This window comes from Prionailurus viverrinus, chromosome A1 (genome assembly GCF_022837055.1).
Source record: "Prionailurus viverrinus isolate Anna chromosome A1, UM_Priviv_1.0, whole genome shotgun sequence".
In the NCBI taxonomy this organism is placed as follows: Eukaryota; Metazoa; Chordata; class Mammalia; order Carnivora; family Felidae; genus Prionailurus; species Prionailurus viverrinus.
Genome location: NC_062561.1, coordinates 206,655,151 through 206,682,101, shown reverse-complemented (window position 1 = coordinate 206,682,101; position 26,951 = coordinate 206,655,151).

Genomic DNA, 26,951 nt, shown 5'->3' with positions numbered 1-26,951 from the left:
TAAGATCTACCCTGACCCTGAGATCATTTTGCACATATAAAATTTAGCTTTATTAACTATCAGCAAGAAGCCTCCCCTACCATGCTCAATTCATCTTAATAAATAAAGTCAGCATCTAAACAACTCACAAAAATTACATAAAAAGAAAAGATTTAGCTTACTACCAAAACTAATGAATGATTTAGATGTTAGAGTCTTTCTGTGGGAAATGGATAAAATACAAAAAACAAACAAAAATGACCAGGAACTAGTAATGAGCCTGCTAGTATGTAAAGTCATGCCAGTATTATCTCAACTGATATACAAGCAAAGAACAGGAATAAAAATTATTCAGAAAATAAAGTGCTAATGCTGAGGGAAGAGATGAGAGTAGATGGTAAATTAAAAGGGATCTATGTTCCTATTTTTCTCAGATGTAATTTGTGAATCCTAGAAAAGGGCCAGTGTACTTATTTGATGTTCTTGCCTCACAGATCTTGAAATATCTCTGTGATAGAAACAGTGTGATCTTCTGTAAGGGTTTGGACAAATTAATCCAGTACATAGACATGGACATTCCTTGGCTACACTACGAAGGACTTGTAATTTATGTTTGCTCTCTTCCTTCCTTCTCATTTTTGCCTTCTGTTGCAAACTTCTCCTTGCTTCAAGGAGAAAGCCTGTCCTGAAGACCCCCTAATATGCTCTCGCTACACCACCATCTTCAAGATGTACATTCATTTGGGGCACCTGGGTGACACAGTCAGTTAAATGTCTGACTTCAGCTTAGGTCATGATCTCACAGTCGCAGGTTCTAGCCCTGTGTTGGGCTTGGTACTGACAGCTCAGAGCCTGGAGCCTGCTTCAGGTTTTGTGCCTACCTCTCTCTCTCTGCCCCTCCCCCACTCACACTCTGTCTCTGTCTCTCTCTGTGTCTCTTTCTCAAACAAACAAACAAACATTAAAACAATTATAAAGATGTACATTTATTCCTTTAGAACCTGATAATGTCTGGAAGTTGGAAGTGATTTTGAGGTCCAAGGTGAAAGAATAAACCTAAAAGATCCTACATTTGAAGAGAATAAATTTGTCCATGGGAAATAGTGAATATCTAATGATTTACACATCAATAATTGAAATGGAGGTTGAGGGTTGAAAATTATCGTGGAGGAAGAAGGTCTGCTTTTACCCCAAGACAGCACTCTAGAAGTGATGTGGACTTCATAAGTTAGGCTTTGAGCATCTCTTTCTGTTTAGTCCCTTTATGTCCAATTAAGGAAGGTATTTTGGAAACATAGTCCATTGGATTGTCATAATTTTTTTCTATGGATAGACCTAGAATTTGAAGGTTGTTCCTTAGGGATCATATTGGATGCTGAGAACTAGTGAGACCAAATAGATGGAGCTCCAAGAGGTCCACCTGTGCTCAGGAACTTTGATCCATCTGAAGAGTGGATTTAATATATTCACAACCCTAATAGGATTTAATTTGAACAGAAAGTTTATTAAACAAATAAACTCATTTGAGGGGCACCTGGGTGGCTCAGTTGGTTGAGTGTCTGACTCTTGATCTTGGCTCAGGTCATGATCCCAGGGTGGTGGGATTGAGGCCCACCTCAGACTCTGCATTGAGTGTGGAGCCTGTTTGGGATTCTCTCTCTCTCTCCCTCTCTGCTCCTCTCCCCTGCTTGTGTTCTCTTTCTCTCTCTCTCTCTGTTTAAAAAAAATTTTTTTTTAAAAAGAAGTCATTGCCAGTTAAATATTCATACTGAAGTTTTTGGTTACATAATGTGTTGTTTACTTTTTGCTTTAAAACACTTGAGTAAAAACCTCCAGGGGAATAAAGAAATAAGAATGGCAGAATAGTGACAATTACTGAGGTCGGGTTGTGATACGTGAGTGTTCATTATGCTATTGTGTTGACTTTGTGTATCTTTGAAAGTTGCCATAATAAATAATAAACAAAGTACCCCTGCACAAGAAACAGATTCAAGGATTGTATATTCTTCATTCACAGAAAAAAAATGTTAGTTTTGTTATTCTAGTTCTTTGGTTTTAGAGATCTGCAAAAAACAACCACTGTAGAATTCAAATGTATGTTTTAAAAAAACTTCCTTTTCTTATTATTTGAGTTGTTTTTAACTCAAAACAACTTATTATTTGAGTTGTTATTTAACATAAATTTGAAAGCATTTCCATCATAGTTGTTTCCAAATTTACTATTTGTACTACTTATCGTACTACTTACTATTTCAATTTACTTTCGTTTGTAAATAAGAATAATGTGGCAATATATAAAATAAAGTAGCTCTTTTATTTAAACCAGCTGAAAATTGAATTAAAAAAAAAGAATACAAAGGGGTAACAGTGAGCACTTCACGTGAGCCCTGTGTTCCTACCTTTTTGTGTTCTGAGTTGTGACTACCTTCCAAGGACTACTCTGCCCTCACATAAGACTCCCCTCCATCATTTGTCAATGACTTAGGTAGGACCCATCTCCATTCTTCTTCATACCTATCTCTAATAAAACTGCAGGCCCTTCGTCCACAAGTCCTTAGATGTTTCTCATTAATGGGTATTATCCCTATGGCAATAACCTGAATAAACTCATTTGCTTAATTGTCCCATGCATTTTGTCTTTCACACGGTCTCTACTTGTTTGATCTGTTATCCTGGGCTCTGTAGCTATTTAGACATTAGTTCTGATTATTATTAGACATAAGAAAGGATGGAAAACAAACCCTCTTTGTGACTCCATTATCAGTAAAGGCATAAAAGATGTCCAGGTCCTTCCCCTTTTCCCTAGACCCTCACACTGCTGATACATTGTAATAGATTAGATTTGTTTGAGCAAACTGAGCCAATAGTGTGAAACATTTCTACTCAGAGATTAAGGGTTGTTTTTTCCTGATTTAAAGCAAATTTACTGGAACATGGTACAAGTTTCAAAGATCTTTTCTTTTATGCTATCTGAGACGTAATTTTAAAGTGGTTCTTGTTTTGATGGGCAAAAGTTGACCCACAAGCAAGGTTCTAAAGCCATGTTAATCCCTTTAGTTCTTTTGATTGACTAGCGGAATTTTATAAAGTTCCTAAAGAAGTAAGATTTAGAAATAACTTACATTGTCCGTATTTACCTGACCTCCCTTCCTATGTCAATTAATTCTGTTTTTCCTCTTTTCGGTAGCTTCCAAAATCTCAAAATTTCACTTGTTGAGTGATTTATTTGAGAAAGGTCCCTCTTGATATGGTAGGATCCTTTGACTTTACTGGGATTATTTCCCATTCTAACTGCTTTCCTACATTATTCCATATTGGAATGATATGAACTTATATGAATATATTTCATTTTTAAGTAGTAATCAGCTATATATATAAGCTTTGCTTATATGTACGATTTTAATATTTAAATCTTTCTTTTCAATGAAATAAAATGCTATACATTTGTCTTAGATTTTCATTACTAAATTCTGTTAATTTGTATTGCTAAACAGATTAGTTTCAGACATCAAAACTTTTTGGACAAATCTTTTATATTTGTAACAATGGATAAGGGAGAGGCATTTTGATTTTTTTCTCATCAACTTAAACAAATATAGAACTGGTTAGCATTCTCTCACCTTGGGTTATCACTGTTTTAGCTGAAGCTAAACTGATCTAATACTTTATTCTAGATTGTTCTCAGGGAAGTTCTTAAATAGCACTGTTTTGGACATGACATTCTCCTTCTTGGGGGAATCCTCCCTAAAGACTCAGACCTTAAGAAAGAGTCTATACCTTTGACAAACACAGTTTACCTCAGTCTGGCCAGAACGATGCCAAGTTCTATTTATTCCAATTTGGACTTTATTCATATCTTTTTTTCTCCCACTAGAATTGTCAGTCCCTGCTGATGAGCCACTGTATCTGACCGTGCACAGAAACCACCAGTTTCGCTAACCACAGTAACACCAGATTTTGTATTTCTAGCCCAGATTCACCACCACCCTGCCTATTTTTTTTTTTTTTTTGGCTCTAATTTTTTTTTTTGCTCTAGTGGTACACCCTCACTAGCAGCCTTATCCTTCACTCCTACACCTTCACTGGCAGCCTTATCCTTCACTCCTGGACTCTTGTCAAATGACAGAGAAGTTAACCTGATGTATCTCCCATTTGGACTTTTCTCTGCATCTTTTTGCTTCCCTTCTGTGGCTCTATACCCAGAAGCTTCACACTTCTGCATCTTGTGCCTTATTTCTGGGTTTTTAGGAGGCATCTAGCATGTTGATGGGGGGGGGGGCGGGAAAAATGGGTGATGGGCATTGAGGAGGGCACTTGTTGGGATGAGTACTGGATGTTGTATGTAAGCGATGAATCATGGGAATCTACTCCCAAAACCATGAGCACACTGTATACACTGTATGTTAGCCAACTTGACAATAAATTATATTAAAAAAATAAATAAACTGGTATTCTGGGTAAGAAAAAAAACCAATCCTATCCTTCATATGTTTATGTTTCATTAATTTTTACATTTGGCATTTCTAACTAAGATGTCAAATTCACCAGTTAGGAGCTCTGACAGGTTCTTGAATATGAGCATAGCTCACAAATGCTCAGTAGTAGTATTTCTTCAAAAAGTGTCAGAAGGAAGTCTAGTTTGCTGTCAGGTATTAATTAATGTGCAGCAAGTCTCATGTAATAGGGTTCTCAAAAACTGTGTGTTCTTGTTCACAAAAAGTTAAAGAATAATAGCAGCTAACAATTATTGAGAATTTGCTAAGTATTAGGGCACTACATGCTTTGCTGTATTTGACCTTTAACAGCCCTGTGATCTGGACATTATTGTCTTTATTTGACACATGAGGAAACTAAGAATCAAATAGTTAAGTAACTTGCCCATGGCAACTCAGAAGGAATGGAACTCAAATTTGGGATCTGGCTGATCTCAAGTCCACATACTTTAATGCCATATTGCTTTAAAAGAAGATAATGAGGATGAAAATTTCATCTGGTTCATGTATGAACCCCAGTCAGTGTCTAGCATGATGCTTGGTTTAAGAAGTTACCAAATGACTAAGAACTGATTGTGGTACAATTGGACTAGATTATAAAGCCCCCATAATTCCTATGGGTAACTCATCCTTGCAATAATCACTGAAACTATAGCCTCTCACTGTAATTGCTACCTTAGAATATGCTCTGGTTTGTGGATTGTAAGTACTGTGACCTAATGTACCTATGATAGAATTTGATGCAATGCATTTCTTCATTACCTGGAATTAGATACTAGGGCGAGCATTACCCATATATGGATACATACCTAACAAATTCTATCTAACCAAAATGTGTTGGTTATTCTTTCAGCATCAGCATATTGGATGATTATTCTAGGCCTGTTCAGTGTCAATTCCGTTTCTCTGCATCAGACAGGTCTACTGTCCAGGTGGTTCTGTGCAATTTTGCAATCCTAGCTCTATACCTTAGACTCTGCCTATAACTCTCTGACTTCCTATTGTCAACCACAACTTCAGACCCAGTGCTAGTCCCATAGACTCTCTCACACACCACTTGATTAGCTTTTAACTTCTAGCTCTGACTGGGACTGCCATCTCTTTTGGATCATCTGAGGTTTGCACTGCCATTCCTACACCACTGAAACGGTTCCCCGGTAACCTGATAACCCTCTCCCTGGGTTTTTGTTCCCTTCTCTTTTTTTCCATACTCTTTAGGCTTATATCCATTCTAAGAGTGTTTAGTTCGTTTGGTGATGAGGTAGAGCAAAAATATTCCAGTAAATGAAATGTGTCGATTCCATGGATAGATTATGTATAGCATGAGTATCAATCAGTTCAGTTATAGCCTAAATGCCCAAAACACAACCTGACTTATACTAATTGTTCAAAAAAATTTTGAAGAGTAAATGAACAAATGCAAAATTCCTATCCAATAATAAGCCTATCCATCTTATATGCAGAGCAATGGATCATAGTCTTATGCAATCAGAAGTGGCCCACTTGGGTGTTATTTCTCTGTGCTATGCAGGTAAAACTTTTCTGAGTGTAAAATATGTACCCTGTATTTTACTTGTTGATATTTGAAATGTTCTTGACCTAAAATTCAGAGTTGCCTGTAAATCCAGGATATATTATTTCCTGGAAGCAGATATTTCTTTGCTGTGAAAGAGAGAACATGAGAGGCCTAGGGGCCTGCAGGAAAGTGTAAGGCAACTAATGCAGAAATGAATAGCTAATAGAAATCAAAATAGATTTTTCTTACTTCTCAATTCTGCCAGTGTTTGGGGTAGGCAAAGTTCTCCCCTTCCGTTCTTAGGAGCGTTCTGGGGAATCTTTGACAGAATAATAAGTGCCAAGAACTTTTAATATAGGGTTACGAGATGGGGATATAAGGGAAAGGATAACTGAAGAATGAAATCATAGGGTCCAGTGAACTCCTCTCATTTAGGTTGTGTGGTTCTTAATGATGTATGTTTTCAAAAGAGCTTATATCTAATTAAGTTATGCACACTTTTTCAGCAGTATATTATGTTAATCAACGTTCCTTTCCATCTGTATTATACTAGGCCTTTCTTTTTCTTTATCATTTGTTTCCCTTTTAAAATAATTATTTATGGGTGCTGGGGTGGCTCAGTTGGTTAAGCATCTGACTTTGGCTCAGGTCATGATCTCATGGTTCTTGAATTCAAGCCCCACATTCAGTTCTCTGCTGTCAGTGCAGAGCCTGCTTCAGATCCTCTGTCTCCCTCTCTCTCTGTCCCTGCCCCGCTTGCATGCTTTCTGTCTCTCAAAAATAAATATTAAAAAAATAATTATTATGATTCAAACAGTTTTATTATGGCTCATGATATCTTTTGCATACAAGTTAGTATATTTATTTTTTCATATTATGATTGCTATGCAGGTCAAATTATTAATTTTAGAATCATCATGTAGCTTTAGAATATTTTGTAAACTGCTTGTGCTAGGGAAATTTTATTTGATGTGTTTTTATGAAATCAATAGATAATAAGTCATCCTTTTTGAACTTCTGTATATTAGCATCTTTATAGAATCTATTTATTGTTTTACATAAAATGAATGGAGTATAACATATTCTCAGGAAAAAGTTAAAGTATAACATATTATCAGGAAATTTTTGAATTTATTATGAATATCTGAAGTTCCAAGTAAGAGAAAAAGAATTTCTTCGAGATGTAGACTTTATTTTTTTATTTTTATTTAAAAAAAAAATTTTTTTTTTCAACGTTTATTTATTTTTGGGACAGAGAGAGACAGAGCATGAACGGGGGAGGGGCAGAGAGAGAGGGAGACACAGAATCGGAAACAGGCTCCAGGCTCTGAGCCATCAGCCCAGAGCCTGACGCGGGGCTCGAACTCCGGGACCGCGAGATCGTGACCTGGCTGAAGTCGGACGCTTAACCGACTGCGCCACCCAGGCGCCCTGAGATGTAGACTTCATTTGGCAGATTAATGAAGCTCCCTTAATCCCAAACAAGATCATGAAAAACAACATACACCTAGACATATTTCTGGCCATATTATTATATTTCTCAATTTAAAATGAAAATACCATGGGCTTTTATTTAGAAAAAATGTATATATAAACTTGAAAATGTGTATATAAACATCAGTCAAAATAGCTGAAAACTAGTGTAAATAGTGAAATAACATCTATACATAACAGAGAGGAAGTGATTGGGATGAGCAATCCTGAAGTCACCCAAGATTGCAGTCCCCTGTGATGATGAAATAAAACTATTGTTGGGGATGAGCAAAGAATTAGGGAGAGTTTTATCTATTTACCTTCCTGACAAAATAATCACAACAGGGTTCTGACTGAACAACAGATTAAACATGACCAAGGTCTCTAAAAAGAGCAAAGCATATACATATTTAACCCTAAAAAGACAATGTTAGAGTGACTGAGAGTTTGCAATGGAAAAGCTAAATAATATTCAGGAAGTGGAGGTGAACCGGAGACACTGTGTTTGGGGAAATGGAAGGACTGAATCACAGCGTGCTCAACCTGCGTGGGTTAGGATGAATGGTGGTGAGGGTGGAAGGTGAGTAGGAGTGGGGGAAACAAACCATTCCCAAGGGCTCACCTTTGGAGGAAGGAAGCAGTGAAGGAATAGAACATGTTGCTGAGAAGAAAATAGAGCGTGTCTTGGTAAACTTTATCTTTAGTGTGCGGGATTTGCTGTAGCCTTTTTTTGTATTACAATTCTGCTGGCAACAAATTCTCTCAGCTTTTGTTTTTACCTGAAAATGTCTTTAATTTGTGTTTATTTTTGAATAAAACCTTGCTTATAGCATCCTAATGTTTCCCCCAGAATATTACTGTATTTTGTAATAATTGAGAAAGTTACATAGTTTGTGAAATTTGGTAATGATTGAGGAAGTGGCCTCTGCTGTCTTTTTCCCCCAGGGCTGATTGACACGGCATGCATTACATGGTAAAATGTCACTTACTTATAGCAAAACTACACAGCAGAGATGGGCCTGCCTAGCAACAAGAGAGAGATGTGTGTTTTGTGTATGTGTGTGTGTATTCCTAATTAAGATTATAAGTCCAGTTTATACTTTGACAATAATGTAAGAAGTAGAAAGGAGATAAATGGGATTAAATTTCTAATTTATTTCAATGATATTTTAATAGCACTTCTGCTATTCAGGTGGGGCCAAATCATGCAATACTTTTCAGGGCATTGTAAAGACTGAATTTTGTCTATTTGAAATGAGACACCATTAAAAAGTTTTAAGTTGGGAGAGACATGATCTGGTTTATTTTATTTTACTTAATGAATTAATTTTTTTAATGTTTATTTTTTAATTTATTTTGAGAGAGAAAGAGAAAGCATGCACGTGTGAGCAGGGGAGGGCCAGAGAGAGAGGGAGAGAGAGAATCCCAAGCAGACTCCACACTGTCAGTGCAGAGCTTGACGTGGGGCTCAATCTCACAAACCGTGAGATCATGACCTGAGGCGAAACCAGAAGTCAGAAGCTTAACTGACTGAGCCATCCAGGAACTCCGATCTGATTTACTTTATAATAAAATCACTAAGAGAGGAAAACTAATTGGAGTAGGACAGGAGTAGATGCAGTGAAATCAGTTAGGAGGCCTTGGTAATAGTCAATGACAGTTTTCTAGGTTAGACTGTGATAGTAGCAATGATGGAGATCTATTTTAGAGGTAGAACCAAGAGGACTCTTCTAGAAATGGATGTGAGCAGTGAGGGAAAGAAAGAAGCTAAGGATAATTCTCAGGTTTCTAGCTGTAGGAACTGTGAATTGTGGTAGCATTTATTGAGAGGGGAAGGAATAGAAGACTAGCTTGGGAAGAAATCGAGTTTCAAAGAATTAAGTAGGTTGTTACATAGATGTTATGGTTAATTTTATGTGTCAACTTGATTGGACTAAGAGATGCCCAGATAGCTGGTAAAACTATTTCTGAGTGTGTCTTTAAAGATGTTTCCAGGTGCTCCTGGGTGGCTCCGTTGGTTAAGTGTCCAACTTTGGCTTAGGTCATGATCTCATGGTTCATGGGTGGGAGCCCTGCATAGGGCTCTGCACTGATGGTGCAGAGCCTGCTTGGGATTCTCTCTCTGTTCCTTCTGCATGCATGAACTCTCTCTCTCTCTCTCTCTCTCTCTCTCTCTCTCTCACACTCTCTCTCTCACTCTTGCTCTATCTCAAAATAAATAAATAAACTTAAAAAAAAAATAAAGGTGTTCAAATAGCATTTGAATCAATAGACTGAGTAAAGAAGATTGCCCTCACCAGGGCAGGTGGGCATCATCCAATCCACTGGAAGACTGAGTAGAACAAAAATGTGGAGGAAGGACACATTTATGATCTGCTTGAACTGGGACACATGTCCTCTCCTGCCCTAGGACAGCGGCACTCCTGGGTATTGGGCCTTTGACTTTGTACCAGCACTAACATGATAGGCCTCCTAGTTCTCAGGCCTTTGGACTTGGACTGGGCCTTACACCCCTGGCTCCTCTGGTTCTCAGTCCTTTGGATTTGTATCCTTGGGCTGCCAACTCTCAAATTTCAGATGGTAGGACTCCTCAGACTCCGTAATAGTGTGAGCCAATCCCTTATAATAAATCTCTATCTACCTACCTACCTACCTACCTACCTACCTATTTCCTATTGGTTCTGTTTCTCTGGAGAATGCTAATACAGTAGGCAAGTGGATATTAAAGTCTGGGACAGAGAAATCATGCCTAAGTTGAATTAAAATTTGGAAATCATCAGTATGTAAATGATACAGCCGCAAACTGCAAACTGGATGAGTTAATTCTAGAGAAGAGAAAAAGACTCAGGAGGAGACCTGATGATATTGTTGAAATCTATATCTTAGCTTTCTTTTCAGTTTCATTAATATTATTATGTTAATAAGATGCTATTTTAATTATAATAGCTCTACAATATGTCTTTATACCTGTGGAGTCATCACTTATTACTTTTTGTTTTATTTTTGCTTTGCATCTATATTTTGTTACATATAAACTTATGTATCACTTTCCAAAATCAAAAACTTCCTTTTGATGTGTGACACTAGTTATAATTTTGTGAACATTAGGTATAAAAAGAAATAACATTGATATTTGATATCACTGATTTAATTGTTTTTAATTTAATTTTTTTTAAAATTTACATCCAAGTTAGTTAGCATATAGTGCAACAATGATTTCAGGAGTAGATTCGTTAATGCCCCTTACCCATTTAGCCCATCCCCCCTTCCACACCCCCCCCCCAATAACCCTTTGTTTGTTCTCCATATTTAAGGGTCTCTTATGTTTTGTCTCCCTCCCTGTTTTTATATTATTTTGCTTCCCTTCCCTTATGTTCATCTGTTTCGTCTCTTTAAGTCCTCATATGAGTGAAGTCATATGATTTTTGTCTTTCTCTGACTGACTAATTTCACTTAGCATAATACTCTTCCAGTTCCATCCACGTAGTTGCAAATGGCAAGATTTCATTCTTTTTGATTGCCGAGGAATACTCCATTGTATACACCAAATCTTCTTTATCCATTCATCCGTTGATGGACATTTGTGCTCTTTCCATACTTTGGCTATTGTTGATAGTGCTGCTATAAACATGGGGGTGCATGTGTCCCTTCAAAACAGCACACGTGTATCCCTTGGATAAATAGCTAATAGTGCAATTGCTGGGTCATAGGGTAGTTCTATTTTTAGTGTTTTGAGGAACCTCCATACTGTTTTTCAGAGTAGCTGCGCCAGTTTGCCTTCCCACCAGCAGTGCAAAAGAGATCCTCTTTCTCTGCATCCTTGCCAACATCTGTTGTTGCCTGAGTTGTTAATATTAGCCACTCTGACTGGCGTGAGGTAGTATCTCAGTGTGGTTTTGATTTGTATTTCCCTGTTGATGAGTGATGTTGAGCAGATTTTCATGTGTCGGTTGGCCATCTGGATGTCTTCTTTGGAGAAGTGTCTATTCATGTCTTTTGCCCATTTCTTCACTGGATTATTTGTTTTTTGGTTGTTGAGTTTGATAAGTTCTTTATAGATTTTGGATACTAACCCTTTATCTGATATGTCATTTGCAAATATTTTCTCCCATTCTGTCGGTTGCCTTTTAGTTTTGCTGATTGTTTCCTTCACTGTGCAGAAGCTTTTTATTTTAATGAGGTCCCAGTAGTTCATTTTTGCTTTTGTTTCCCTTGCCTCTGGAAATGTGTTGAGAAAGAAGTTGCTGAGGCCAAAGTCAAAGAGGTTTTTTCCTGCTTTCTCCTCGAGGATTTTGATGGCTTCTTACGTTTAGGTCTTTCATCCATTTTGAGTTTATTTTTGTGTATGGTGTAAGAAAGTGGTCCAGGTTCATTCTTCTGCATGTTGCTGTCCAGTTTTCCCAGCCCCACTTGCTGAAGAGACTGTCTTTATTCCATTGGATGTTCATTTCTGCTTTGTCAAAGATTAGTTGGCCATATGTTTGTGGGTCCATGTCTGGGTTCTCTATTCTGTTCCATTGACCTGAGTGTCTGTTCTTATGCCAGTACCATACTGTCTTGATGATTACAGCTTTGTAATACAGATTGAAATTCATGATTTAATTTTTGGCCTAGACAAGTTATTAGAGCTTGTCCACCCTATTAAGATGAGGATATTTGTGGAGCCGAGGATTGGGTGAATGATCAAGAGATGGCCAGAGAGAGAGAGTTGGTTCTTGTGAAGGGAAGGAGGCATAAGGTCACACAAGTTGGTAGCCACTGGGTACATATCCTGTCCCATTTCCAGATAGTTCCAAAGCAAATAGAGTATTTGGCACCATTAAAGGAAAAACCTATAATTTACATTCAAATTATGAGGAACTTGATTAAATTCATACACTGTGACTATATCTGAGAGCAGTTTTCAATTTTTACTCTTACCTTTTAAAATCCCCAAAGGTCCTCCTATCTCAGTTGATTAGAAAATATTCAAGCTCTAGAATAGTGATACAGTTGATTTTTAACTCATTATTCATAATCTGTAGTAGTGTGTTCAAATGACTTTGCTCTCCTCTGAGGAAGGAATACTCCTTTTCTCACTTTATCTTTCCCAACTTGAAATTTGGTGTTCAAAGAACCTGAAGCTGTTGTAATCTTGCAAGTTCTTTTTGTTTTCCCTGTCAGTGCCTCTGTGCTTGTACTCTCTCTGCCTGTCTTACTCTATTTCTGTCTCCTTTTGTCTGGCTAATACCTACTCATTTTGGAAAAGCAGGCTCAGAGACCTCCCTTCCTTAAGAAGCTTGTAAGACTCTTTTTGTTCAAGTGACTTTTTTTGTATGCTTCCCAACTGGCCCGTACATATCTCTCTCACAATATGTGTGACAATGTATTGTAATGCCTGTGGAATTCCCTGTATCCTTCACTAGAGTATGACCTCTCAGAAACTCAAGGAGGGTCTCTTTCATCTCTGCATCCCCAGTACCGAGTACAATGCTCAGCATAGATCAGACATTCAATAAATATTTGTTGAATCAATACACAGCCAATCTACCTTCTTAAGAATTTTACTTATATGAAGAAAGAGTTAAAGCAGTCTCCAAATTTCACACTTTAATAGGACCTGTAACTCTGAAATATGAAAAGAGATTTATAAGTGTAAGAGTTGACTACATTAGTTTGAAGTTCATTTTCTCCTGTCATTGGCATGGAACCATTTCTAAGAGAAATAGATGTCAGAAGCTTATGGACTGTGAATAGGACAGCCATTTAAAAACTAATCATTTTTCCCCAGGTTCTGAAACTGATAATAGATTTTAGAACCAAGGGGCTTGCTTAGTGTGGTGGAAAGAGTGCCATGTTCTTCAGGTAGATGTGGCTTGAAAATGTGGCCCTTGGGACACACTCTTTGCAAAAAAAAAAAAAAAAAAAGGCATCTCTTTCACAGTCTGGAAAGGATGATCTAAATAGTCAGAAAGGCCAAAGGTGTGAAAAAGAGCCTCTAAGCACAAAGAAAATAAATGATCTGTTCCACTGCTATATCTAGTATTCTTAGGAACTCAAATTGAATTTTGTCTAAATATAAAATGACATGGAAAAGCAGGCCTTCTTAGTTTTTTTTCCTCTGACACTTTGTCAGGTTTTGCTGGAAGAGAGCATCTCCTATTATGTAACAGAATTTTGCCTTATGGAGCCTGGTGCAAAGATGAAATGTACTTTAGTATATTGAAGAAGAATAGGAATGGTATTTTTTTTTTAATTCAGAAAAACTAATACATTGTTCAATTAAGTTTATAGAGTAATAGAGTATCAAGGCTTGCAGGAAATTTCAGTATTTTTAAATTCAACTTCCTTATTTCACAAATGAGGAAACATATTAAAGATAGTGAAGTAACTGGATCAAAGTCCCAAAATCCTTGCTAATCTGAGGGTGTCAGACATGTAAACAAATAACATAAAACATGACATAATTGAAAACACATCAATGTTAGTTGCTAGCACTATACTTTTATTTTGTAGGGGGAGTGTATCCTTATCCATGATGGCAATGTCCTTACTCATTAATGATAAATATTTTGGTATGTGTATACATGGAAAGCAGTGTGGTGTTGAATTGGATGTTCAACCTCTTGAAAAGTAGATAAAGTCAGTGAGTTAGAAAATGGGAACACATCCAGATCACTAGCTTGTAAGTTCCAAGGATCACTAAGTCATCATTGAACTGCTTCTTTTGGAATGGTTTACACTTTAAAACGGTATTAGAGAGTGACATTGTTGTTATATTTCCACAATTACTGGAGCAAATATCATAACACCTTCCAATCAGGAAATGCTCCATTTCCTCCATATATACCACGTATACAAAGCCATTTCTTCTTAAAGATAATCACATGATTTCTACACAAGAGCAAAATAATATTAATCAATAATGATAAAATGTTATTTCTTATAAAATTATGTCATGTAATTGCTCTTTTTGATCCTCATAAAAGCCCAGGCGACTATTTATATTTCCCTCATTGTACGTATGGAATCCAAAGGCTGATAGGTTGGATGACTTGCCTAAGAGTTGGTGTGGGCTGATGTTGTTGGACTAAAATTCTTTCCCCATGGGAAAGAATAGGGAGTCTTGCATTCCAGATAAGGACTGATGTTTGGCAACATTGGCTACTAACTCTCTTAAGATCAGTTTTTTTAAGTTTCTTTATTTATTTTGAAAGAGAGAATGAGAGAAAGAGAGACAGTGTGTGCAAGTGGGGGAGGGGCAGAGAGAGAATCCCAAGCACCTGGTGGTGCAATATGGGGATTCAACTCACCAACCGTAGATCATGAAGTGAGTCGAAGCCAGATGCTCAACTGACTGAGCCACGCAAGTGCCCCTAAGATGAACTTTTCTTTTTTTTTTTTTTTTCAACGTTTATTTATTTTTGGGACAGAGAGAGACAGAGCATGAATGGGGGAGGGGCAGAGAGAGAGGGAGACACAGAATCAGAAACAGGCTCCGGGCTCTGAGCCATCAGCCCAGAGCCCGACGTGGGGCTCGAACTCACGGACCGCGAGATCGTGACCTGGCTGAAGTCAGATGCTCAACTGACTGCGCCACCCAGGCGCCCCAAGATGAACTTTTCTAAAGGAGGAATGAACTTTTGTATTTAGATAGGGAGTCTATTATATACCTGATATCCTCCTAGGCATCTTCACAGTGAACCTCCCTTAATTAAAGTAAGCTGGCATAATTTCAAATATAGTTCTTGGCTTAAAGAGCCATGAACTGACTAACTTGGTTCCAAAGAGGTTTGGGTTAAGTAGAAAATTAGTTATTTGTTTACACACACACACACACACACACACACACACACACACACACACACACGGTGTATTTATATAAAGGCACATAATGATGTGGTTGTTAACACAGGCTCTGAGTCAGTTAGAACAGCTTCAAATCCCAGCTCAGCTGTTTACTAGTTGTTTGGCCTAACCAGCTGTGTGGCTTTGGACAATTTCTTGAGTCTCCGTTTCTTCATCTGCAATATAAGAATAAATACAATATTTATAAGACTGTAGTAAGAATTAAATGAGGTAATCCTTATAAAGTGCTTAACATATTTTTTAGCACATAGTAGTCTCAATAAATATTAGCAATGATAACACATATATGGTATATGGTTCCAAAAAATAGATTTGAGGCAGCTATAAATATTCATTAAATAATAGTTTATTCATACAGACTAAGTATGTGAAGAAATTGAGGGGACAGGGAAGTAGAGGATAATGAATAAAATGATGCTGATAATAAGATTAGTATATAATATTTGTGAAAAAATGTCCTGTGCATCTTTCTATGTAAGCCAGAAATATTGCTTCTAGCTTTCTAGCAATTAATGCACAGAAAAAACAAAGTCAAATAAATTTTATCATGTCCCCAAATAAAAATAAAACTGTGCTTTAGGAGAATACTATGTTTCTTTAGACTGACCAATTCAGTGGCTTTCTTCATTTTGTGGACATTGTGACATTGTAAACAATGTCTTCAACACTTTCCCAGTAAATACAAAAGTAAATTTTGTATTTCTTATATATCCATGTAGGCAAAGGCCTAAAACCAAAGTATAATTCAGTAAGCAGTTTCGTGAGTGAGGGAAATGTGACATAGGCATAATTGTCCGATGGCCTGATGTAGTTCCAATCTTGGCCCCAAACTTAAGGTACCTAGAGATGTATGTGAACTCAACGCAGCAAATCTTTTACAGATAATATTTGTTAAAACCCAACTTTTTAAGAATATATTGCCCACAGGAGAATGATAGGTATACTTTCTGAGGACTATCTGGGAGTTTGATTTTTGAGCCCAATTATGCAAGATTCATAAATTTTAAGTATTAAGAGAACTGGAAGTTGGGATGATATTTACTTGTTAGATTTCTAGTCACATGACAGGCTGCCATAAATCAAACCACCTAATTAAAGAGATAACATGTTATTGTTGTTTTTACTCAGACTTTTCAAAATCATAGAACTCTTTATTAAAACAACAAATGTGATAAAAAGAGTAAGCTCCATGAACTACAACACTTCCTGACACATGTGGTATAAAAGATGAATTTTATTTTTAAATAATGAGGGAATCAATAGGTGGTACAACTGATTTGAAGGAGAATCTGAAGTGCAGCAAATATCTAGGCATCAAGACCTGAAAAGAATTTGCAAATAGATGCAAAAATGAAGACACTAGCTAATATCCACAGGGAAATAATTGATTGCATTTCACCAGGCACAATTTGCATTCCTATGAACAAGCATCATTTTGCATTACTGTTAGATTTCTACAACTTGGTTGTAAAATAGCTCAAAGGCTAAGCAATAGGCTGAGGTAACATAGAAGTAAGTGCTACACAGGGAAGCCAGTAATGCTTTTGATCTTTTTCACAATTTTTCCCTATAGTAGGCACTCTAAAATATTTTTAGAGCTAATCATGCACACTGAAAAAATAATACACTTAAATTGGATATATCAAATAGAGAAATATTTAAGGAAATACAAATGATTTTTACCTTTCCTTACTATCCTTAGCATTGTGAATATAAATTATTTTCTTAATTTGCCTTTAAATAGATAAGCTGAAGTCCTTTTGCTTGCTTATGTCAAAATTTTCTGTGCCTATTGCTAGGTCTTTGGGCCTTTAGGGTCATTTCTTTTTTCTGCTACAGGTGCTCTCCTCAGAGAAGTATATTTTTTATTATATGCCTCTTTAACTGGTGGCAGTTTTTAGCTTGCTATCTACTCAATTTCTGCTTACCTCTTTTTTTCAAGGGAAAAAGTCAGAAGTACAGGTTGCCCAGGGACTTACAATTGGTTTTTGAAGTGAGGGTATTTGTATGTGTGTGTGTGTGTGTGTGTGTGTGTGTGTGTGTGTGTGTGTGACTGAATCCTTAAACCTGTGGAATCTGTTTCTTCCTCAGGTAGTGAGTGTCAGAATTTAATTGATCATTGGACACCCAGTTGGTGTTTGGAGAATTGGAGAATTGGTTGTTGGTGTTGGAAACACCCTAGATAAGTGATCAGCAAGGAGGGCTGTGGAGAAGCCATTAAGAGTTAGAAGAAATCCAAGATTGTGTTGTGGAAACCAAGAGAGAATTTTCTAAGAAGGAAATACATGGTTACTAGCATCAATGCTACAAAGAAGTCAAGTGAGGAAAGGCCTAAAAAGTATAAATTGTAATTAATACTACCTTTTGAAAGCAATTCCAGGGAGGAAGAGTCGGGGCAAGAATGGGGTAAGGGTAGAGAAGTACATAAAAAGGGGCCTGAGGAAGAACCAGGCACAGTGAATTTAAAAATTACCTCAAGGGGCGCCTGGGTGGCTCAGTCGGTTGAGTGTCCGACTTCAGCTCAGGTTATGATCTCTTGGTTTGTGGGTTTGAGCTCTGAGTCAAGCTCTGTGATGACAGCTCCAGAGCCTGGAGCCTGCTTTGGATTCTGTGTCTCTCTCCCTCTCTGCCCCTTCCCCACTCACACTCTGTCTCTCTCAAAAATAAATAATAATTTAAAAAAACATTAAAAAATTTACCTCAAAATGAGGAAGTGAAAAGTGCATATAAATTTCTAGATTCTTTGTGTGCCAAGAAGGAATTCCAAGTTGTTTATATACTTTGTCATCCTAGGAAAGCTCAATATTTTACTCTTGCTTTGTAGATGATGGTGACAAAATTACACAGATAGTACAAGGCAGAGAAGAGGGGATATGAACCTAGATCTGCAGGACTACAAATTTTCTCTATTATTAACCAGAGCAGAAAAGCTGAGTTTCTCTGTCCTAGAAAATTCTCTAATTCAGAATTTCTGTTCCCCTAAGATACCAGATAACTGAGATAATTTTATAAGGGTCTCTTGGGTCATATCGCAATAATTCAATTTAGCCAGACCTAAAGGGTGGCACCTTATATACTGGTGACTAATCTTTTCTGTAAATCACTTCTTGTAATTCTATTTTGGAGTTAGCTTTGAAAAGAAAATTGACTCTAAATGCCTAATGTAGTTTCAAAATGTCATAAACTTTTAATAGACCTCTAAAAACAGTTTTTTAAAATAAATATTCTGTCTCTGAGATGACAAATGAGAGGTTAGATATAGCCAATGCATTTATATCCAAGTCAACCATTCACAGAGCCACTTGAGATGGAGAAGATATTTTTATTCTTTATTTTTCTTGCTAATTAATATGAATTGGTGCCACTGAAATTTAAGGAGCTCAAAGTATGCGTTTTTTTAAATAAATAAATGTTGTTTTACCATTTTTAACCATGATTTCATTTCATCCATAAATCTTTACTACTTTAAAGGAAAATAAAACCTTAAAATCCAATTGAGAAGAGGTCTCCTGAAGTCAAAGCACTACTGTGAGAGAAAACCAGTAATTGTTTCAACTCATTGCAAAGCAAAGTCAGTGTCTTCCAGTGGGCATGCAAAGGCAGCATATTCTAATGGCTACCATTTTGTTTTGTTTTGAGATGAACCATCCCAGTTTATGGCAGCTTTTGAGATGGGCAAAATTTATATAATTTTAGAGTAGGAAGGATTTCATGGTTCTTTTAGAGTATTACTTCCCAAAGTAAAGCATACATGCTGAGGGGGTGGTATGTATAGTGTATCAGCAGGGGAATATTAATTCTTTAACAGAAATTTTCAACGGTTTATTTTCAGTTTGTTGACAGTCTCTAATGTAACATATGCACATTTGGGATTATGAGAGGGCCTTCAGTATAGCTTCCTAATTTTAGTGATCATATTTACCTTTATGTTTCTGGTATTACTCCCACCACAGAAAGCTCAACTGGTGTCATGGGGCACCCCATAATGGATGTGGCATAGCAGATCAAATTGATAGTGGTAGATGCATTGAATCTTCACGAGGCACACAGAAAAGATGTACCAAATTCAAAAGAGCCTGAACCATTTTATTCTGAACCATTACCTTGTAAGTAAGAATGAACCCGTTAACAAGTCATCAAGGGAGAATTTATTACAGTTGCCACTAAAGGATTGTTTGCTAGCTGGCTTTTAGTTTAGAAAGAGAGCTGATTGTTCTGAATTAGCAAAAAAGCCTGGAAGTTATTAATGATGTTTTGCAGAACATACTTAAACAATAATAATGACATGCTCTGAATTTGTATTGTGTAGTTTAAAATACAGGAACAGACTAAATATAGAACCAAGTCTGGGGCTAATATCTTTCTGCTTTTAAAAACAACATTGGCAAATTGGCCTCACAAAAAAAATTGTCACATTATGTTAACGTTGTAAATTTACATTTTATTTTTGCTTTGGTTAATCTAATTGGCAAGTTTATCCTGCTTTTATAGTTTTGTTAGAGCTAGCCACATAAGGAATCTACAAGTACCTTTACCTTTGAGCATATTTTATTAATATTAAAACAAAGGTGATTTTGGTCAACAAGAATCTGGAAGAAATGTTTTCCTTTTAAAGTCATCTGTGGCTGAGACATGATTGTCTGCCAAATGATCCATTTGTTCCTTATCTTAGATGGGGTTTCCTAGAAGCAGAGCTAGGGACTGGGATTCTTATACAATGATTTATTGAGGAAGTGATTTCAGAAGAGGGTGAGGGTGGATAGTGAGAGAAGGATAGGACAGAGGGAGGAACTAAGAAAGGATGTGGTCTCAGCTGGAGACCAGCTGGAAAAAGTCTGGTTCCACTGCAAGCAATGGAGCATGAATTTCACCAGCTTGTCCGGTGCCACCATGGGTTGCTGCCCCCTGGAGTTATTATAATGGCTCCTATTTGGAGGAGGGAAATAGCTGTGAGCCACTAATGACTGCTAAGGCATGAGAGCCAGGGGATGGTTATTCCAGCCCAGTAGAGTGAATCTGGGCAGAGCAATCATGAGGCCTCCTATAGTACCTGCCTTGTAATTCTCAGATACACTTGCTTCTCAAGTTAAGCTGGCTTCGTCTGGGTACAGCTTTTCCAGGGTCCTAAATGGTTGGTGTTTTGGGAAAACTTACAAGAAGTTTATTTAGATAAACTACAGCTCCTCCTGGTGCAATTGATCCCAAGATACTTTTTATCCTTTCTCCTCTACCACTGTGCTATCTAGAATGCCTCTTCCTTGGCTAGCACCTCTGCTGGACTTGCCTTGTGACATCTTATACCTCAGTTACCATGGTTTTATCAGCCTGTGGTTGTTAGACTTGCTTGTTACAGTAAAATTGGTCATGGAAATACAAAGAGACAACCCAGCAAATCACCCTGCTTGCATTGGCTAGTAGTACTTTATTTCTTCATGATGAATAGGGTCATCATGTTTGATGGTCTGCTACTGGCTTAAGGAGCTAAAAGTAGCTAGGAGTTAGTCATAGCTTTAAGTTTATTGGGATTCTCCCTGATTTCCTGGTGGAGGCCTCCCCACCCGCTCTAGGGACCAGGACCCACATAGCCTAAAATTACAGGAATAGGGAAACACAAATTCCCTGAATAGGTGTCTGGGAATGATGATGAATGGGTCCCTCCCTGTATTTTTATTCATTCATTTCCAGACTTTGCATTCTACTTACTGGTGACATAGCACTACCATTGTCCATTGTTTTAGGGTATACACTGTATCCTGAGGAAGAGCTCTCCATCCTTGTAAAGTGTCTTCATCAAGGTGGAACTTCAACAGCCCTCAAGAGGACTTTCTACTACTCTATTAAGTCAGCAGCTTCTAGATGATCCAGTATATGGTGATATCAATAAATAGATATGATGGCTATGTTCCACCACTACACATCTTTTGCTATAAAGTTTGTCTCCTGGTCCCTAGCAATGCTAAGTGGATTTGGAGGCTTAGATCAGACACTTTGGAGTGGTGCTATCTGGGTGCCATAGGCAGAGACTAGAATTGATTGACAGTCCAGATGAAATGTAGCTCCTGTAATGTGGAAGGGGCTTGATGTAATCATTTTGCCACCAAATAACTGACTGGTCTCTTTGAAGGATGATACTGTATTAGTGTTATCTGTTGCTGGCATATTGGACACTCAGCATGTGGTGGCAGCAGTTGATCAGCTTTCATGAAAGGGAATGTTTGTGGATCAGGCCCTCACATGGCCTTCATCTCCTCCACCATTTCTTCTCTGTTCTAGAGCGCATTGCATAAGTATTGAGTCAGCCAACAATAGATGCTGGTTGCTGTCTATTGGCCGAAACACCCTGTTGACTTTGTTATTTAGTTCTTCTTCCATGGTGGACACTGTCTTGCAAGCACTGATTTATGTTGCAAATATTGTTGGTATGCTGTACTCACTCTCCAGCTCCATCCAAATGCTTCTTCTGTGTCCCTAATCTAATCTTACTCCTTCTAGGCTTCGAACTCACCAGAGAAACCATTTATCATGCAGTCAATTCTTACCCTTATCATAGACTGCTTCTTTGTGACTCTTAAAGTAGATGATCAGATGCACTGCTTGTACTTTCCTCCCGATGGAGGATTTCCTCCCAGTGGAAGACACTCATCAGTCTTTCAGGGCCATCCCTAAGTGGAGTGTGGGACAATAGCAGTACATTTTCAACTGGAACCCACATACCAAGCCAATCTACCTGTGAACCAAGCTCAGGCTTTTTCCTCCACCACCAGCAATAAATAGAATCTCTTTTGGATCCCTCCCTTTCTGGTGGGCATGGAAAATAATGCTTTGGCAGATAAATAGACCTGCCCAGGCAGAGAATTCAGATTTTTTTTTAATGTCCTGCCACTCTTACAATAAGTATTGTGTCTACTATTTAGCTCTGTCTACTCTTAGCTGAAAAAGATGAAAGTACCTTTAAATACTGCCAAAGAGGCCTCTAATTGTCACATTTTGCTTTATATCGATAATTAATAGATCTGAGCCTTCCATTTTCTCTCTTCAATGCATTAATGGCACTTAGCATCATTCAAACAATTCCAAAGTCCTTATACCTACTCTTTCCTCTGTAACTCTCAAAAGCCAAAGGCACTGCATCTGTCAGTGTATCCCATTCTACCTGTATTCCACTTCAGTTCACTACAGGTGACACACTTAGTGACTGGGCTGCTACAGCATGCCGGGACCTAGTAATACTCTACTTGCCACTAATGCTGTGTATTAATTGCTATACAGCTTGAATGATCTTACCTCAGAATCCCATTGTTGAGCAAGCTTCCTAGAACCAATAGTGGTACAAACTCTGCTAGGTTTGGTTCTCTAGAAGCAGAGTCTGAGGTAAAGATTTGTATGCAAGTGAATTACTGAGAAAGTACTCTGAGAAGTTGGAATGAGGGAAACTAGAAAGGATTGGAGGAAAACAAACTAACCAAGGTATAGGGCTCAGAAGGAGTCTATCTTCAGCCTCATCTCAGTAAGCTCTGAAGCCTGATGTTCACCACAGAGGTGGTTACTTTGAGGCAAAGGGCCTGGCAGTATACCAGTATATACGTCAGTCAGTCTTTGTGTGCTATCCCTGGGAAATGGGGAAAGCTTCCCAGGCAAGATGGTTCCACTTAGCTGGGGATAATTCTAAAGAGAAAGGGTGCAACTCTGAACGTTTAGCAACCAACACTTACAGTAGCTTGCAGATGAGTTCACCACCCCAATAATGGGTCCAAGACACCAAAAACTTTCACATTATTTCTTCTCTCAGTTAAGCTGGTCTGTATGACTATTTCTAGCCAATGAAGTGCACGATTTCTAATCCTTTTTTCTGCTGCGGTCATTTGGAATGCTACATGTTCCAGTTGGTGAGTCTATGAGATGATGGAGCCTTTATCATCCTACATCTTTAAGTGACTAGATGGAACAGAGACCCCTGGAAATCCCTAAGGGTCATGGAATATGAATGTGAAACAAAATCTCATTGTGGGATTTGGAGATCTATTTACTATTGCTGCATAACTTAGCCTATCATGTCTAACACAGGGTCTATCTATTGCTTAAATTTGAGAAAGACTACTCTGTAACCAATTCTGCCTTCCAGGTGAAGAAACAGAAGCCCAGAGACATTGTGTGATTTGTGTCAGTATGGACCAGAAGCAAAAATGGGATTCAAACTCAGGCTTCCTAAGTCATCTTTATATCAGGCATTAAGCACCAGGAATCCTTCATTAATGTCATTTTACCACTAAATGAATGGCAGAAAGGGTTTCCACATAGTCAAAACTTATTAGTTCATGTATTCAATAGATGTATATTGAGCGCTTACTATTTGTGAAGCGTTGTAGGTGCTGGGGATATGGCCAAGAAAGACAAAGTCTCTGCTCTCACAGAAATTTTAATAAATGCTGAAGCATGGATCCCACTGATTGGGCTTTTCCAAGATGAGTTATAAACTTTAATTTTAATATTGTGTAAAAACATTTTCTATATAAAATAGTTTACAGTTGTGTTTTTAAGCAAAAATCTGATACACTAATACATATACAGTAAAACCTTGGTTTTCAAACACAATTGGTTCCAGAAACATGCTTGTAATCCAAAGCACTCGTATATCAAAGTCAATTTCAAGAACCAAATTTCAAGAAATTGGCTCAGTTGTGATCATGTGACATGCGGCATCACGTACTACTCATATTGCAAGACATTGCTCATTTATCAAGTTAAAATTTATTAGAAACATTTGATCATCTCGTGGAACACTTGCAGGACAAGTTACTCGCAATCTAAGGTTTTACCATATAAGCATTCACACATAGGACTCAAGTCTTTTTTTGATGCTATCACATGTGAAAATCAGGTTTCTTATTTACTTTCAGCTATGCTTTTCACCAATGAGGGTGCATAAATAAACTTTGTCTTGGTAGGTCATGGTCATGACTTCAGCCTGCAGCTTTGTACATTATTTAATACATTAAGCTGGGTCATGAGTCCTTCCATCTCAATTAAATATCTGCACTTCAAAAAAGTTTTTTACTATTGCAATTTAGAAGTGGCTTTATTGGAGCTAACTTCCTGACCTTCCAGAGAATATATGTCTCAAGTTTTAATGAGTTTTAAATCTCATTTAAAAATTCCTAGGCTCCTCTTCTGTATATGACTGGCACTCCATCATCATCATCCTTCGCTTACTCATCCTATTAACGTGCAACTAATATTTACAGAACTCTCAGCTACAGACCAGAGACAATGATGTGAAAACCAGACACAATCACGGTCCTCATATAGATTCTAGTCAGTTGTCATAGACGGACAGTAGTAGAATAGTTACACAACCTAATGGAAAATGCCAGTTGGGGCTGAGTGTGTACTGATCACAGTCGTGTATATGATGATTACCATTGTCATCAGCAACAACAAATATGGCATACTGAGCACCATCTGTCATTTTCTGTACATTCTAAAGTGCACATCTTTTCCATATTTTAACATTTCTGAAATAAGTGTGCACCTTCTAGTTTATGAAGTTTTAGGAATATCTTAGCCAACTGACTTTTTTTTTTGATATGAGCAATGAGTTAAAAATCTAAACCTCAGACAGCTCTTTCACTAAGAATAAAACCCTTGATTTAATTGGCAGCAATTTTTTATTCCTTAATGATATATAAAATAATGGTGCATTTGAAATCAATGGCATCTTAGAATATATATAGCTATGCCTTCCACCTACTATGTCCTGGAAATACAAAGATGTACTTCAGGGGTGCCTGGGTGGCTCAGTCAGTTAAGCATGTGACTTTGGCTCAGGTCATGATCTCACAGTTCATGACTTCAAGCCCCACGTTGGGCTTTGTGCTGACAGCTCAGGGCCTGGAGCCTCCTTTGGATTCTGTGTCACACTCTCTCTCTGCCCCTCCCCCACTCATTCTCTCTCTCTCTCTCTCTCTCTCTCTCTCTCTCTCTCTCTCTCTCAAAAATAAATAAACATTTAAAAATATTTTTAAAAACCCACAAAGATGTACTTCATAGTCTCGGTTCTCAAAAAAGGTCACTTCAACTTCAATTAAATTTAACACTGCCTGGCAGGAGTCACTGAGTGTTTTTTGGCTGGGGTACCAAATTAGCAATGGTAACAGCACTATTTCATATGATAAACATTAGGATTATCTGCCCTTAACATTTCGGCCTGTCTTCATTTGGTAGAAGTATCCCCCTTTTCCCTTAGAGTTTTCCTATCAATTTACCTCTGTAGCCAATAATGCTTTGAAACAGCCAATACCATAAGCTGGTTGGCTTTATGATAGCATCATAGTAGTTTCATTATAACTAAGTGGCACTGTCTGAGATTTTAAAAGCCAGATTTGGGAAGGACACTTCCCAAAAAAAGAAAGGACACTATGTGCAAATATTACTGTGATAACAGAACCAATTTGGTCAGAAGCACATTTATTTTTTTTTTTTAATATATGAAATTTATTGACAAATTGGTTTCCATACAACACCCAGTGCTCATCCCAAAAGGTGCCCTCCTCAATACCCATCACCCACCCTCTCCTCCCTCCCACCCCCCATCAACCTTCAGTTTGTTCTCAGTTTTTAACAGTCTCTTATGCTTTGGCTCTCTCCCACTCTAACCTCTTTTTTTTTTTTTCCTTCTCCTCCCCCATGGGTTCCTGTTAAGTTTCTCAGGATCCACATAAGAGTGAAACCATATGGTATCTGTCTTTCTCTGTATGGCTTATTTCACTTAGCATCACACTCGCCAGTTCCATCCACGTTGCTACAAAAGGCCATATTTCATTCTTTCTCATTGCCACGTAGTATTCCATTGTGTATATAAACCACATTTTCTTTATCCATTCATCAGTCGATGGACATTTAGGCTCTTTCCATAATTTGGCTATTGTTGAGAGTGCTGCTATGAACATTGGGGTACAAGTGGCCCTATGCATCAGTACTCCTGTATCCCTTGGATAAATTCCTAGCAGTGCTATTGCTGGGTCATAGGGTAGGTCTATTTTTAATTTTCTGAGGAACCTCCACACTGCTTTCCAGAGCGGCTGCACCAATTTGCATTCCCACCAACAGTGCAAGAGGGTTCCCGTTTCTCCACATCCTCTCCAGCATCTATAGTCTCCTGATTTGTTCATTTTGGCCACTCTGACTGGCGTGAGGTGATATCTGAGTGTGGTTTTGATTTGTATTTCCCTGATAAGGAGCAACATTGAGCATCTTTTCATGTGCCTGTTGGCCATCCAGATGTCTTCTTTAGAGAAGTGTCTATTCATGTTTTCTGCCCATTTCTTCACTGGGTTATTTGTTTTTCGGGTGTGGAGTTTGGTGAGCTCTTTATAGATTTTGGATACTAGCCCTTTGTCCGATATGTCATTTGCAAATATCTTTTCCCATTCCGTTGGTTGCCTTTTAGTTTTGTTGGTTGTTTCCTTTGCTGTGCAGAAGCTTTTTATCTTCATAAGGTCCCAGTAATTCACTTTTGCTTTTAATTCCCTTGCCTTTGGGGATGTGTCGAGTAAGAGATTGCTACGGCTGAGGTCAGAGAGGTGTTTTCCTGCTTTCTCCTCTAAGGTTTTGATGGTTTCCTGTCTCACATTTAGGTCCTTTAT